Raw genomic sequence first — 15,047 nt, forward strand, 5'->3', positions numbered from 1 at the left:
CCAAGGGCTTGATGAACAGGTTGCAACATGATGAAGGTCTCCAGGAGAACTCTCACCCATTACAACCACAAAAAGAAACCCTGAAACAATAAACTCCAACATTTACAACATAGCAAAAACAACAACTACTTCCCAGTAGTTCCCAACAATATTGCAATTACCTTAACAAGGTGTTAAGGGCTTATAGAAATCAACGTCCGAGTCTGGTACCCTTGTCTTCTCCAAAGAGCTCTCTCCTGCAGCCTCTTGCTGCTCTGAGTCTCCACCCCTTACTGGGTCAACCCATTCTGGGCCAACCCATTCTGGGCATGGGGGTTACACATGCATAAAGTGAGAAGTATGCAATCCACTGATTGGCTTGTAACTGTTCAGAAATATGGCTCCATGGCCAACTGGGCCTAGTGGATTGGTGCCATAAAGTCCAAAGAGAAGGAGGTCTGGAGTCATCCTTGTTATCCCATCCCAAAACAAGGTCTATTGTCTTAGTGTATTTATTTTTTCTATATTTAGTGGAACTGAAAGTGTAGTTTGAAAGCAGTCTTCCATATAGGTACTGTACAGCCTCCCAACCTGCTTAGCTTCAGTGGATACATGACCATACCTTAAGATTTCAATAACCTCTTTGTCTAGTTTCTTCCTGAAATTCTACAATCTGTTTCTTTGCTATTTTTAGGAATTTGGAGTATGTTTTCAATCACTCCCATTTGATCAAATAGAAATTGGAGGAGTAAAGGGGCAGGAAGAGAGGTTCTGAAAAAAGCAGGCAATGTCTTACCCAGATTTTCCCATCCTCTTGCTAGAGCACCATCATGTGGTATATAATATCAAAGGCATGCAGTTACAAAGAGTGCTCTGATTTCTTTTCCAAGAGAAATGTATTGCAAGAGAATCCCTCTTTTAAGATAGTGAGAAAAAAGAAAAAAGAAGAGGAAAATGGCTATATCTAATTTCAGAAAAAGAAATCCCACTCGCAACAACAGTGCTACTACTTTCAGCTTTTCCTGCTAATAGCTGTTACAATAAAATGCATTTGTGTCTGATACCAGAACATTTCAGCCACATTCATCAGACTAACTGAATGCCAGAAGTCTTGCTTTCATATACGATCTATCAGTATTTCTAGCTGGAAATCATTGTCTTTTAGACTCTGATTTGTAGAAGCTGCTGGATGACCTTGAGCCAGTCAGTGAAGGACATTTTATTTCTGCTGTGTGAAAATCACCACTCTCTCTCATCCTAAAGTACCTCACAAGGTTGTTGTGAAGACAGATCAAGAGGACAGAATGCTATGTAATGTCCTGAGCTACATGGAGGAAGGTTGAGATGAAAATGTACTAAATAAATAAATTGTGTGTAGAGTCAGATAATGTTGTGATTCCACCTGTAAATACTAGTTGTGGACAGCATGGTTCCTGATGACAATGGCAGACTTCTGACCAAGAATGCAGTCTGAAGTCAATACAGTTTTGCTTTAATATGATGCTAGACATTGCTATTATCTGAAAATGACAGAACTTTCCACATTTTCTTGATTTCCCCACTCCATTTAACCTCACCTGGAACTGCATTTCCATTTCCTCTTCAAATCCTCCTGTATTATTCTCTTTGATTTCTCAATTCCAGAACATTAGTGATATGGGGAAACTATTTTCCAGCAACACTATCTGTATATTCCAGGTACAATTGCCTCCAAATGATTGTTGCCTTTGAAAAATAGGGTTTTTTTGTCTTTTGTGTTCCTTGTGCTACAAAAAAAAATTAATTCCAAGAACCTATAGTCAATTATCTGTTCAATACAACTACTTTTTACCATGACTAGTTAATTTGCCAGTCTGAAAAGCATCCTGTTTTTTGATAGCCAGCTTGCAGAACACAAAGACATGAAATCTTCCTAATACAGATTATTCCTTTGAAAATAGCACCCCCCCCCTTTAAATTAACTTTTTTCCCAGCTGAAATGGAGTGCTGGGTAGAAAAGATTGCTAGTATAGCTATCTTTGAAAAACCCAGGTTGAGATAAATATAATGGGCTAAACTCATTTTGCGGAAGACAGTTGTGTGAGTTCTTGCCCAAAATACTTTTTATATCATCTTTAAGACATTATATTTCTGCTGTGTGGAATCCACCAATGAGAATACCTGTAAAATATCACCAGCATTACTGAATCTAAAAAGTGAGAGATGATTCTATTTGCACAGCTTTTCAAAGGGTTAGATCTGTTGGGCATATATTGCATCCAACCTAGGATGCCTGAGAACCATGGCTGGAGTCATAGTGTAGGTCAGGCTGGAGTTAAAAATTATAATAGAAGCAGAGAGGTACATGTAAAATAGAAGGCAAAAGAATATTCAAGCCAAGAGAATTTGGAAAACAAATTAGTAGAATATGCAACAGTGGCAAAGATACTGAGTTTTGTGAATAAGCGACCAATTAAAGAATTCTAAAATAGATGGAAAGTTAAAAAAAGTAAAGAAGGAACAATGGTGAAAAGTGAAAAATATTGTTGAAATTATATGTACATTATTATTAATTATCATTATCATCACCATTACTTGATTGATAGGTTGTTTTTTCCCATAATAGACTTGGGGCAGCTTACAACAGTACCATTTCAACAGATCTTTCAACAAGAGTAAAATGCCATAATCCACTCACATCATACTTCCAGTAGCACCAACTCTAACTGAGAGGAATGAATAAAAGTTAGGAACAAAGAGAAGGGAAAGGAAGAAAAAGGAATATGGTTAGGGAGACCAGTTATGTAGGAAATGCCTCAACCATAGCCCTGGCAGAATAGTTCTGCTTTGTAGGCCCTGTAGAATTGAGGTTGCTGCAGGACCTGGGTTTAATTTGATAGAGCATTCCACCAGGCCAGGGCCAGAGATGAAAGTGATCTGGCCCTGGTCGAGGACTGGATATCTTTTGGACCAGGGATCATTAACAGTTGTTATTCATAGAGTGCAGTGATCAGTGTATTTAGAGAGTGTATTTAGAGAGGCAGTCTCACAGGGTATGAAGGTTTTAGACTTCTCAGGGCTTTGAAGGTTAGAACAAGGACCTTGAACCTGATTTGGTACTCCCTAGTAGCCAGTGCAACTGGGGGAGCACTGGACAAATATGCTCCTACCATGAAATCCCAGTGAGGACCCATGCAGCTGCCTTGGATTGTCCTAGTCAATCTCAAGGGAGCCCAGCATAAAGCAAGTTTCAGTAGTCTAATCTGGATGCTAGCCATGCTTAGATATTTAAAGGGATGTCATGTAGGTGAGGGAGCAAGCTTGTTTTCTGCTGCTCCAGAGACTAGGACCAGGAGTAATGCGTTCAAGGTGAAGGAAAAGAGATTCCACCTAAACATCAGGAAAAACTTCCTGACAGTAAGGGCTTTTCGACAGCGGAATGCACTACCTTGGAGTGTAGTGGAGTCTCCTTCTTTGGAAGTTTTTAAACAGAGGCTGACTAGCCATTTGTCAGGAGTGCTTTGATTAGGTGTTACTACATTGCAGGGGGTTGGACTTGATGGCCCTTGGAGTCTCTTCCAATTCTATGATTCTAATGTAATCTCCTGAAGTTGTTAGTAAAATTCTTTAATTTATTTATTACACTTTAAAAAGGTTTCTTGCATGGTTATCTGAAGTGAGAGAGAGAGAGAGAGAGAGAGAGAGAGAGGCTGTTTCCGCACGGCAGCGGAAACGGCTGGGTCGGCGCATTTTGCGCCGACCCAAGGACGCTGGGACCGTCCACACGGACGGTCCCGGGAAGAGGCGGGATGCCGGCGCCGCGGAGCCTGCTCCAGTGGCGCAGGCCAGGGGGCGTGTCCCCAGGCCTCGGCGACGCGCCGGAGGCCCAGGGACAAGGTAAGTGCCGGGCGGGGGAGGCGGCGTGAAGCCGCTGCCTTTTGCTCGGCAGTGGCTTCACGGCGGCGTATTCCCTAAAAGAGCGCTTCCCAGCGCTCTGGGAATACGCTGGCTTTGGGCCGGGCGGGCGGCACGAGGGCGGCACGGCTACGCTGCAGCTGCGCCCCCTGTGCGAATGGCGGCCTGGAGACGGCGTTTTTACTGTCTCCAGGCCGTCATTTTCTGCCTGTGCGGAAACGGCCAGAGAGAGTGAAGGGAGGCGGTATCACCTCAGTTCCCTAAGGCAGTTCAGTTAAACATTTATTTTGAAGTGGAACAGGGTGGGGCAACTAAAGAGAAACACACACACACACACACAAACCCACAAAGCTGACCAGCCATGAAAAAAAAAGATCTTAAAAGATGTTAAAAACGTTCATTGCCTTTGGGTATTGGGAGGTGGGAGAATTTTCCCCTCCTGAGCCCCATCTTTCATAGATGTCTGCTGGTATTTGTCCAATTTACAGGTTCAATGTAACTCATCAGTTCCAAGGGTCGAACAAGATACAGTGAGTCTTCTCTGTGCCTGAAGAGATCTCCAAGTTTTCTGCATGCACAATGCCAACTAGTATGAACTTCCCGTTCAAACTTTTGATTCCACCCTCATCATTTTTTTACCATCAAGTCACAGATGACCAATGGTGACTGCATAGGGTTTCCAGGGCAAAAGATGTTCAGAGGTGGTTTGTCATTACCTGTCTCTGTGTCATTACCCTGATATTCCTTGGAGAGCCTTCATTCAAATATTTGCCAGTCTGAGAGTTGGTGTGATTGGGATGATTCAGTGACCCAAAAAAAGGTCATGTTGCATATTATCTGTCATTTTCTGTCAATATTTTCACTAGCTTTGCTCAGGTTTAGCATTTAACAATTCTGGAACTAAACACTAGTAAGCCCTCTCTCCAGTTAACCCCTCATGATAAAAACATAATAATTTTTAAACTGAAGCTCTGGAAGTCTGGCATCTCTAAACTGTTGTATTGGTGTTAAATTGCTTATATTATTTTTTACAAGAAAATACAATACATACTCCTTGTGCATCTTAGTGATATCTCCTATTAGGTCTCTCCTAGAAGCTAAACTGTTTATTATTGTTCCATTCATCATAATACATGTTGGAATAAATCAAGCATTATGCTAATATTAGTTTGGAACTATTCAGAACAAAATCTAGAATAAATCACCACAGATGAAACAACCAAATGAACATGGGCTTGCATGTAATGAGTAGAATATATATTGAGGCATTGATTTTTCAGTTTCATGGAGTGTATCATTTTTCACTAGAAAGCAGAGATGTCTTTTAGGGAGTATTTTTGTTTTGAAGATTAATATATTTGCTAAAAAAGATTTCTCCTTATCCATTTTTTCTTATATGGAGATTTGTTATAGTAAAATCTTACCAATGAAGAAGACATAGAAGTGGAATTGAAAAATCAAATGTTTTCACCTTATGTTATGTAGTACAAATATCTTTGATACAGACATATAAGAAGTACAGTCAAACACAAATATTTCAGTACATAAGGGAAGATGCAGACCTCAGCTTAACCACAGCAATACATCTTAAGCAACAAAAAAATTGGTTAAACAATAACAGAGCAGAAGAAAGAAACATAACTGCATCCCTGTAAGCACCATCTTGTGTTTAGAGTCCTCAGAAATTCCACAACACCTAGCCAACTTACCAGCTCAAGAGAAACTTAGTGGTAGCAATGAAGAAGCAACTCAATTGTAGACAAGAAAGGGAGACTAATCATTCTCCAGGAAAAGACTGTGAAATAGTCAAGAACAGGCAACAGTATGAATCGATTACAAAGAAAACAACTATAATTTTCAACCACACAAATTTGAATGTCATATGAAGGAAATAGGCTTATGCAGTTACCATTTAAAGGGAGTCTGCATCCTGTTGTAATAATATAAGAAAAGAGGCAAGGAGGGGAGGAAAAGAGTTATTATAACTCCTTTTCAACATTTGAGCAATCTGGGTTAATAGGTCAGGAAAAGGCAGCTACAAAGACACAAGAAATGCACATAAGCATATTCTAGAATGTTCACTATAGTCCAGTTATTACATCACCGTTATATTCCTTAGAGTCTTCACAACAATAACATAATTGTGGCAAAATGTCTGCATTTAGAGGCCAGGAGAGGTTAGGTTTGCCTAACTGAGGGGAGAGAGGTGAGTGGACAAAAACTTCAGGGACCTACCAGAGCAGTTCCCACTTCCTATACTGCCAGCTCTTTTGCTATCATAGAGATTGAGGACCTCAAGTTTGGAAGACATCAGACTGAGATAGAAGAATATTATCCTTTAGATGGGAGTGGACCCCATTCTCAGATGATGATCCAGTTTTCTTGAAACTTGGATTTAAAAAAATAATGGATAGCACTATCTTTGCTGCAACTTTAGTGTCATTTAGTTGAAAAACAGACATTCTTGCTGTTGCCAAAATGGCCTTCCTTCCTGACTTTGTAAAAGGGAACAAAGAACAGACCACAACAAAGGAAAACTAGAAAATACAGTTTTCAGCAGAAAGAAAAAAAGGTGTTTTTACTGTCAGTCGTAAGAGTAGAAAATTAAATTAATATAAACTGTGTTTTTTTAATGCCGGGGCTGGCACCACCCCCTCCCCTAAGTAGCAATCAGTGAAGAGAACTGTGCCTATTCCAGGGGGATCCTACTTCAGAGATCTATGAAAGTGAATTCCTTGGTCCAAGTTGTTTGAAATTTGGGAGGGGGGATTAGATTAGAGGGAGAACTAGGTTCTTTGCAAATTTGGGTCATTATCTTTATAAACAGATGCCCTAGATTCTCCAGTAGATTCCCAGTTGAAAGTAATGGTACTTAAACACAGTAACCTGAGAAATCACACCAGTTTGAATCCTGAACTAACATGGGTGCCCACTCTGCTTGTACAAAAGGCAACTGTGTCAGTGGAGGGGTAACCTTCTCAAGTGCCCAGGCACCACAGATTTGCACAGCTCCCAACTTGGAAACTGCCCACACCCACCAGAGCAGAAAACTGCCAGCATGATTGAGGAATTCCAGGGCTGCACAGGAGGTGGAGCCAACTTTGGTTGGCTTCCTCCCAGTCTTTGCCAACTGGTATGCTGACCCTGGGGATTTGAGCTAATACCACTTTCAGGTGGCATAAGTCCATAAGCCCAACGGAAGGCTCCTTGATAGAGGGACAGTCTCCCCGGACTGCTGTGAAGCCCTCCTGCAGGTGATGGGGCAGCACCAAAGCAAGGGTCTCTAGTAGGGGTTATTAGTTACTCAAACACTATGTGGGAGCAGGAAGATGAAGCTAACATCTCTTGACATGATGCAGGTGAGGATAAATGAAGACAGCAGTAGCACTGGCTAAGTTTGGACCCACACTGATTTGCTCAAAACATTGGTAGCCACAGTAGGCTGCTTATTAGCATTCCCTTGTGTCCCCAAACATTTCCTTGTATGGGGACACCAGCACAATCTGCAGGAAGCATTATTCATTTTGCAGGTGGAATTTCAGTTTGCGTTCTGCATGTTTTATTTTTCACAGAGACATTCCCATTGACTAGAGGAAAGTTTTGTGTGTTTCCTTTACAGCAATAATTTGGGACTATTTGGAACTATTTTGAACTGAGCTTCAAAGAAGCTGAGGCAATTGCATGAAAGGTTAGTAGGAAAAATGCCTCAGCCAATTTGGTGAGAGTTCATGAAGCACATCAAGAAATGTTTCACATGTAAAATTCTCATCCTGCTTTAGGATACTTCAGTTTCATCCAACTGAGCCCAGATCGAATTTAAAGAAATGTGGTCTTTTAAAGATATGCAGAACAGAAGATAAAGCAGCTAGTCAATCAATGAAGTGCATCAGGCATTTATTCCAGTTTATCTAACTTAACACACTCATTTGAGATAAAATGCTCAGATGCAGCAGATTGTCTTCCATGTTTAAAAAGACTTTTTCACACAAAGCCAGTCTTCTGAGGCAATTCTAGAAGAATTATTTTTTGTATTTTCTTTTAGATCCATGCTGTTTGACCAATACAGGGAGGATAACTAGAGATAAGGAAGGGACCTTTCCAGACAACTTCCTTCTGAGTGAACCATAACAGTCAGTAAATAGATATTAGTATATTCAAAGTTCACAGAGCTAGGAATGATGGGAACAATTCATGGGACAATGTATTGTCAAAGGCTTTCACAGCCAGATTCAACTGGTTCTGGTGGGTTTTCTAGGCTGTGTGGCCGTAATCTGGTGGATCTTGTCCCTAACATTTCGCCTGCATCTGTGGCTGGCATCTTCAGAGGTGTATCACAGAGGGAAGTCTGTTACACACTGTATCAATTCATGGGTCACTTTTAATAGGGGATATTAGCGTCTCAGATATTACATTTTCCAGGACACACTGCCCCCCTGCTAGCTGGCCTCAACAAGATGTACAGTTTTACTAGCCACTGCAGACCAAAATAAGGGCATGGGAAGAACGGAGTTTCCCTTTGCCTTCTGACCTTCCTGATTTGCATTAATTCATTTTATTTCTTTCACATTTGTTGTCATAATTAAAACTAATGAAATAAATAAGACTTTTATTATCCCTTTGTAAATAAATGCACATTCTGACTTGGATGTGTTCAATGCTAAAGCAAAATTGTGGATTATTTTTGTTGTTTTATGAGGAAATGGGGAATTAGAACAGACCTCCACAATTTAAAGATGATTGTGACATCCTTTTAAGACATATTTTGCTACTAAATCTTGGTTCCTATAAGACTTTGCCATAGAAGAGCTGATGAAAAGACCACATGGCATCTTTCATTTTCATGAGGCTGTTTTCATGTTGCAGCTTAAATAAGAAACTTTCCCAGGACTCTAAAGACTTGGAGTTGTGGAACTGTGCACTCATGAAGCTTCAAATTATTCTGCACATACATACCTTCACCTGTAGTCTTCCCAGACACTAGGGAAACAGGATGGAGAATTCCCTCTGTAATCCTTGAGTACTGTTTCTTGAAATTTCACTTGTTATGAATAGTCACCCATCAGAGCAGGGTCTGGAGAAACCAATAATTGAACCCAGTGGTTAGAATTTAAAGTAGCTTGATTAATAAAGGGAGAAGAGCTGGGTAGTGTTCCCTGCTCTACTCAAAGAAGCATAGAAACTACAGCAGTTTATAATTCCCTTATCTCTCGTGATGCAATGGTCCTGCTCCCTCTTTCCATTTGCCAAGAAATCAGGAGGTACAACTTTCTGGAATGCCTATTACATATTAAACATTATCAAACATAAACAAATATCTGCTCACATCTGTACTTCTGTGAAGTTGCTAAAGATTCTTGAGCAAACCTTTCTACATACTTCGAGCAAAACTCTTATGCCTGCTCCTTGCAAGTGTTTTAAGTCTGTTAAAAACATTTTAACCCCTTCATAACACACTGAATATCATTAGTGCGAAATCCCTGGATTAAAAGTGAATAAATCATAATTAGAATGGACAGAGCCGGAGCAAGGGGGAACTGTGCCCAGGGCACACATGAGCCCTGTGCCCCTGCCATGCCACCGGAATGCCCCTGCCAGAATGCCCCCGTCTACCCTGGAATGCCCCCACCACACCCCCGCACCGGCGCATGCCTGGTGCATAGAACCCCCCCATCCCACCCCCTTGGTGCTATGCCACTGAGCATGGAACCGATCAGCACTGTCCATCCATTTGGCACCTCCTGTGGGCTCAGTGTATCTCTGGAGATGGAGAAACAGCTTTTAAAGTCTGTGTTCAATCACAAAAAACTGACTAGCAGGGAAGATCTATCATGCTTCCTCTCCATCTCATTTGCAGAGGTTCCTTCTTTTTATAAGAGAAACTCAATTGTTGACACACTACTAATCAATGGAACTGCAATTGTCAATATGAGTTCAATATCTTCTTGCACATTTTCATGGTACAGTTTCCTAATTTTCTGTTCCTCAAGGACAAAACTGCTAGTCTCTTTCTTCACATCCCTTGACCCTCCCTGCTTATCACTTCTCAATTCTTATCACCAAACATTGCCTTTGCATACCTATTGTGTGAACTGGTAATAAAATATAATTGGCTATTTACAATACATTCCTAATCAAGGTTGTTTTGTGTTCCTGTTGTGAAGTAATAAAATAAGCTCTCCCTTTTTGTTGTCAGTGTTCCTCAAGACTAGAATCCCTGGATTGAATTACAAAATAAATCATGCATTTGTCTACAGTAATATACCTGTTACACTGAGGTTATAATGAATGGTGCTTTCAAAAATTTGGAAATGTGATGTTCAGAGGCTCAGAAGAATGACTTCTATTCTCATAATTCTCATACCAGACTTTGCTAACAGTGGTGTAGAGCACCACATTTTCCTAGCAGTGAAGTGGCAGAGGACTGAAGAAAGTTGATAAATAGATAGTCCAGATCTAGGGAATGAGAAAGTAAATTCTGGGGCTTTTAGTAAATAGCAGACATTAGACAGAAGTTCAGAGATGGTCTTGCTATAAGAAAACATGCATTAAAATTGCTTACATGTACTCCCACGAAGAAACCAATGTGCAACTGATTTTCTATACATTTTAATGCATTTAATTCAAAGGAAATCCAGATCACAATCACAAGGACACATTCACCCTCAGGAAACAGCGAATGCACCATTTGTTCAACCAGACTTACATGAAATGTCATTTCAAATAGCATATTTGAAAGACTTACCTAAAGTCAGTGGAACAGAATGCTTAGGTGAAAAAAAATCTGGATAATAATTCATATAAAAATGCAAAAAAATACTGAAGGTTAAAATTCAAATAAACCTAAATTATGTTAAGTGTTCTTCCAAAAAAATCTACCAACAAAACAAGAACTATTTTTGTACTTATTAACGACAGTAAGAGTCACAGTTGTATCCCGCTGGAAAATGTAGAGATTCCTGACCAAGAAAAATGGGAAGACAAAATAAGAGAATATTTTAACATGGCTAAATTGACTAATTCTGTAAACAGAAGACCAAAAAATAAGTTCAGGGAGAAATGGGAGTTATACTTTAAGTATTATACTTAGGCATATACATGGCCATTTATGACATTACAGTTTATGTACTGAAAATTTTTGCATACTTTTCTTTTATATAAACATATTAATAGATAATATTAAGTTTATATGCTATTTTAATAAATTTATTAAGGATCTCCCAAATTACTGTAATAATTATATGTATTTGCTTATTAATTTGTTTTTCACAGGTCTGATAAGTCCTCCCAGGGATTCAGCCCTCAGGCCACATGTTTGACATTCCTGCAGTAAGAGTTGTTCAACAGTGGACTTGGCTACCTAGGGAAGGGTTGAGCTCTTTCAATGGCAATCTTTAAACAACAGCTGGACAAACACTTGTTGGCGATTTTTAGATTTTGAAAGCAGGAATACTGGGAGATTGACATTGCGTTCAGAGGTCAAGCAGGAATTAGGAGGGCACAAAATTTCTTCAAATTGGCTTAGAAAGGAGGCACTTTTAAAACCTGTTGTTTTGGTAGGAGTGCTGGCTGATCCACTCCATTTATTATAGAAAAATAATCTAGACTGAACTTTTACCTTTTGGAATTTAAAATGAACAACATAAAAATAAAAACAGAAATTCACATCTAAAAAACAGACTCCTAGGTAACTGCTTGTTTTTCTGTGGTAGGTCATCGCTGATCATAGGTGTAACAATCTACCAAAAAAAACCCCACCCATTTCTCAGTAGCTTTTTTTTTTAACTTGTCAGTATCATTCCCATATTGGGGTTCAGCTTTGCCATTGAACTAAAGAGATTTATTAACTGATTCTAGAATTTGTTTCAGATCGAATGAAGTTACAATATTCTGGGGTTTTTTTGCTTTCCCCAGAGGTTCTCCTTCTCTCCTACATTCAGTATTTGAGAGATTGATTATCAAATGAAATCACTTGGAACTTGTTTGCCGAATTCAGTAGATTCATCTTCAATCTCTTGGGTCATTCATTTCAAAAATAGCAACAGTAGCTTGCTCTCAGCCTGACTTTACTATACACAGAGCATCTCTGCACATTTACAAATACTTCCTTGCAAATAATGAAATAGTTTGCATTTAAATGATGTCCTGCTTTGATGTAAACAATAATAAAGAAGGGATTTAGGAAAAATTTGTTCCACTCGCTTTCCATTTTAATCTATAATTACTGACCACAATTTTAATTGTTTGCTGCCATCTACATGTATTTGGGAGCATTGCGTCCTCAGTACTTAGTACATCTGCAATTAACTCTAAAGAAATTAAATTATTCCACCACTAATTAGCATATTGTGATAAAATTTGAACTGCAGTCATGCATCTTAAATTCAGTTTACTTCATTGCAAAACATACTTTGGTAAACACATAACCAAAAGTAACTTTGTTACAAAGTATTGGATGTTTCAGAAGAAAATAAAAGATAGTATGTGAGTTAGGAAGACAAATACTGAGCTAATGAGAAACTTACCTAAGGCTTGAATAACTTTATTAGGGGGTCCTAAGCCAATGATCTCCAGAGTCGTTTCCATGGATTCCATGAGAACAATCAATAGCTTTCTTCCACATTCATCTATAATTGCCAAAACGCAATTCCTGATAATCATGCTCGATATAATGGTCTCTTACCCAGATTGGGGATGTATGCATTTGATTGCTTGTTTAACCCTGTATTTGAACAGAATGCCATGCAATCCACTGAGGAAGGATTTCTCTGAAAATGCTGATTATCACAAATGGTGTTTTGGCAGTTGTGGATGATTTTATGGAGAACACATCTTTAAGCTACTGCATATCTGCTACATAACCAGGAGAAATACATTGGAAATATCTACTCAATAATAGTAGAACCACTCGCATAAGATTCACACAGCATAGAACTGAAGTTGTTATAGTAGCTGTAGTGAAAGATGATGAAGGTTTCAATTTCCTCATCACAGTTGTTTTCTCCACCCAACACCTGTTGTAGTTTTTCTTCTCTCTTGCGCAAATCAAATCTGTGACTATTTTCACAGCATTTTTGTTTCTCACACCTAATGTTCCCTTAAAATGAATGCATTTTCCAGCCTTACATGTGAATCAGTACCTTCATTACATATTCCAGGTATATTTATATGTATACATGATATACATTGCATATAAAAATCCCTAATAGGCTGTGTGTAAAAAATCATGCAACATATATACACAATAAAATGAGTCTACAATGTGTTTATTTATAAAGCAGGGAACTGAAACCATTGACAAAAATGTACACAAATGCAAAAAGATGGAAAGCCTATCAACATAATTGTCATTTTTAGGTTCATGGCCAGAAGAGGAAGAAATTGAAAGCTTTTTATCAAAGTGTCCTGAAAGAAATTGATCACACACCTAATTAAGACATGCTGATAATCTTAGGTGACCAGAATGGAAAAGTGGGAAACAAAATAGTATCAAATATTGTCAGAAATCTTGGACTAACAGCACAAAATGAAGCAGGGCAATAACTCATAGAATTCTGCGAAGGCAAGAAGTTGTTCATTGCAAACACATGTTTCAGGTGACCAAACAGATGACTGCATATGAGGACATCACTAGATGGCCAAAACAGAAATCAAACAAATCAGAACATTGTCAGTTCCCCCAGTCAGGCAATAAATCACTTGCTGGTTTCAAGGATTTTATTGAATACATGAAAGGAACATAGGAAGATAGGTCTGGCAAAAAAAGACACCAAGAAGTTGATAATATGATGTTGCAGATCCCCACCCCCACATGTGAAACAAGACAGTCAGAAGAGTCCAGCCTGGAGACCCATCCCAGCCGCAGACCTTCAAGCCAGAACAAGTAGATACAGCTGCACCTGCAAAAAGTGAAAGCAACCCCTAGTACTTCCCCCCTCCCAACAATGGCATCCTGACAAACATGGTGTGGTTCTATTTAGTCTGCTAAAACAAGACCAGGAGTTGATTGTGAATTGTTAATATTCAAAATTAGAATAAAGAAGAAACACATCAAAACATTCATTGTACCAAAATACAAACTAAGCAACATTCTTGAAGGACAATTTAAATAGCAGGTTTGCATTACTAAGTCCACATGAGTGGAAACTGAAAGAGCTATAGTTTGAAATATAATCAAGGAAGAAAGCTAAAAGACTTTTCCTGCTGCCAAAAGAAATTAAAAGCCTTGATGAATGACTGATGAAATTCTTAAAATTGCTAAAGATAGACAAGAAAAAAAATAAAAGGTGATTAATATCTAAATGATGTCTAAATGCAGTGTATCAGTGACGGGCACATAGTGACAAAAGAACTATTATAATAATCAGTGTAAAGAAAGAACAACAAAAAAAGGAAGGACAGATCTGATCCACAAGAATCAATGGATCAATGCTGAAAGATCAACATGGAAATGTAATTCCCTGGTTTACCATCTGCTCTCTGACACCCATTCCAACCCCTGGTTTTCCATAATTGAAGAAAAATGGCCTCTATTGGACTGTCAGTGGATTCACTTTGCCCTTTGTCCTATTCAGAAGCTTATAGAAAATTAAAAGGTCAACTATTAGAGAGTTATCTATCCTAATCACCGGAGCCAAGAAAACGTGCTCCCCCCTGTATTTTTCTCTTCCATTTGTACGGGGCCACTTGGCACACTACCTGTATTGCTTAATAAACCCTGCTCAAAGGAGAGCCATAATGCTCGCCAAATTTAATGTTATGCCTTCTGCCTTGTTACATGGCAGATTTAATAAGCAAGAAAAGGCTAAAAGATTGTGCCCATGTAATGATGGCTCAGTTGAATCTCTGGCCCACCATTTACTACACTGTCTCAGATTCAAGGAAAGTATGTGAATCTTACTCCTTTACATTTACCTGATCTCCCCGATTTAATTAGATTATACTACTTGTTGGACAATCCTGATCCTTCTCTCCGTATGATAGTGGCAGACTTTCTCCTGGAAATTACTAAATGCCAGTAGATTTCCTTCAACTTAACATTTATTTCCTGTATTGTATATGCTTTTTAATCCGTTTTTATTATTGTTGTACTGTTGTCTATGCCAATAAAGGCTTGCTATAAAAAAACATGGAAATGCTAAAAGATCAACATGGAAATGCTAAAAGATCATCATGGA

The 15,047-nt window shown here is 39.0% G+C and overlaps 1 long non-coding RNA gene across 1 annotated transcript in view; it reads right to left on the minus strand.

The window, feature by feature from the left end:
• Positions 1–201: 201 nt before the first annotated feature.
• LOC125432138 overlaps positions 202–15,047 on the minus strand; it is a 59,165-nt gene continuing 44,319 nt past the window's right edge. The window contains exons 2-3 of the long non-coding RNA XR_007244407.1: positions 8,827–8,944; positions 202–1,745 (exon numbers count right to left, since the gene is read on the minus strand). This is a non-coding gene — a long non-coding RNA (uncharacterized LOC125432138). The remainder of the gene's footprint in view (positions 1,746–8,826; positions 8,945–15,047) is intronic.

This window comes from Sphaerodactylus townsendi, linkage group LG04, assembly GCF_021028975.2.
Source record: "Sphaerodactylus townsendi isolate TG3544 linkage group LG04, MPM_Stown_v2.3, whole genome shotgun sequence".
Taxonomy (NCBI): domain Eukaryota; kingdom Metazoa; phylum Chordata; class Lepidosauria; order Squamata; family Sphaerodactylidae; genus Sphaerodactylus; species Sphaerodactylus townsendi.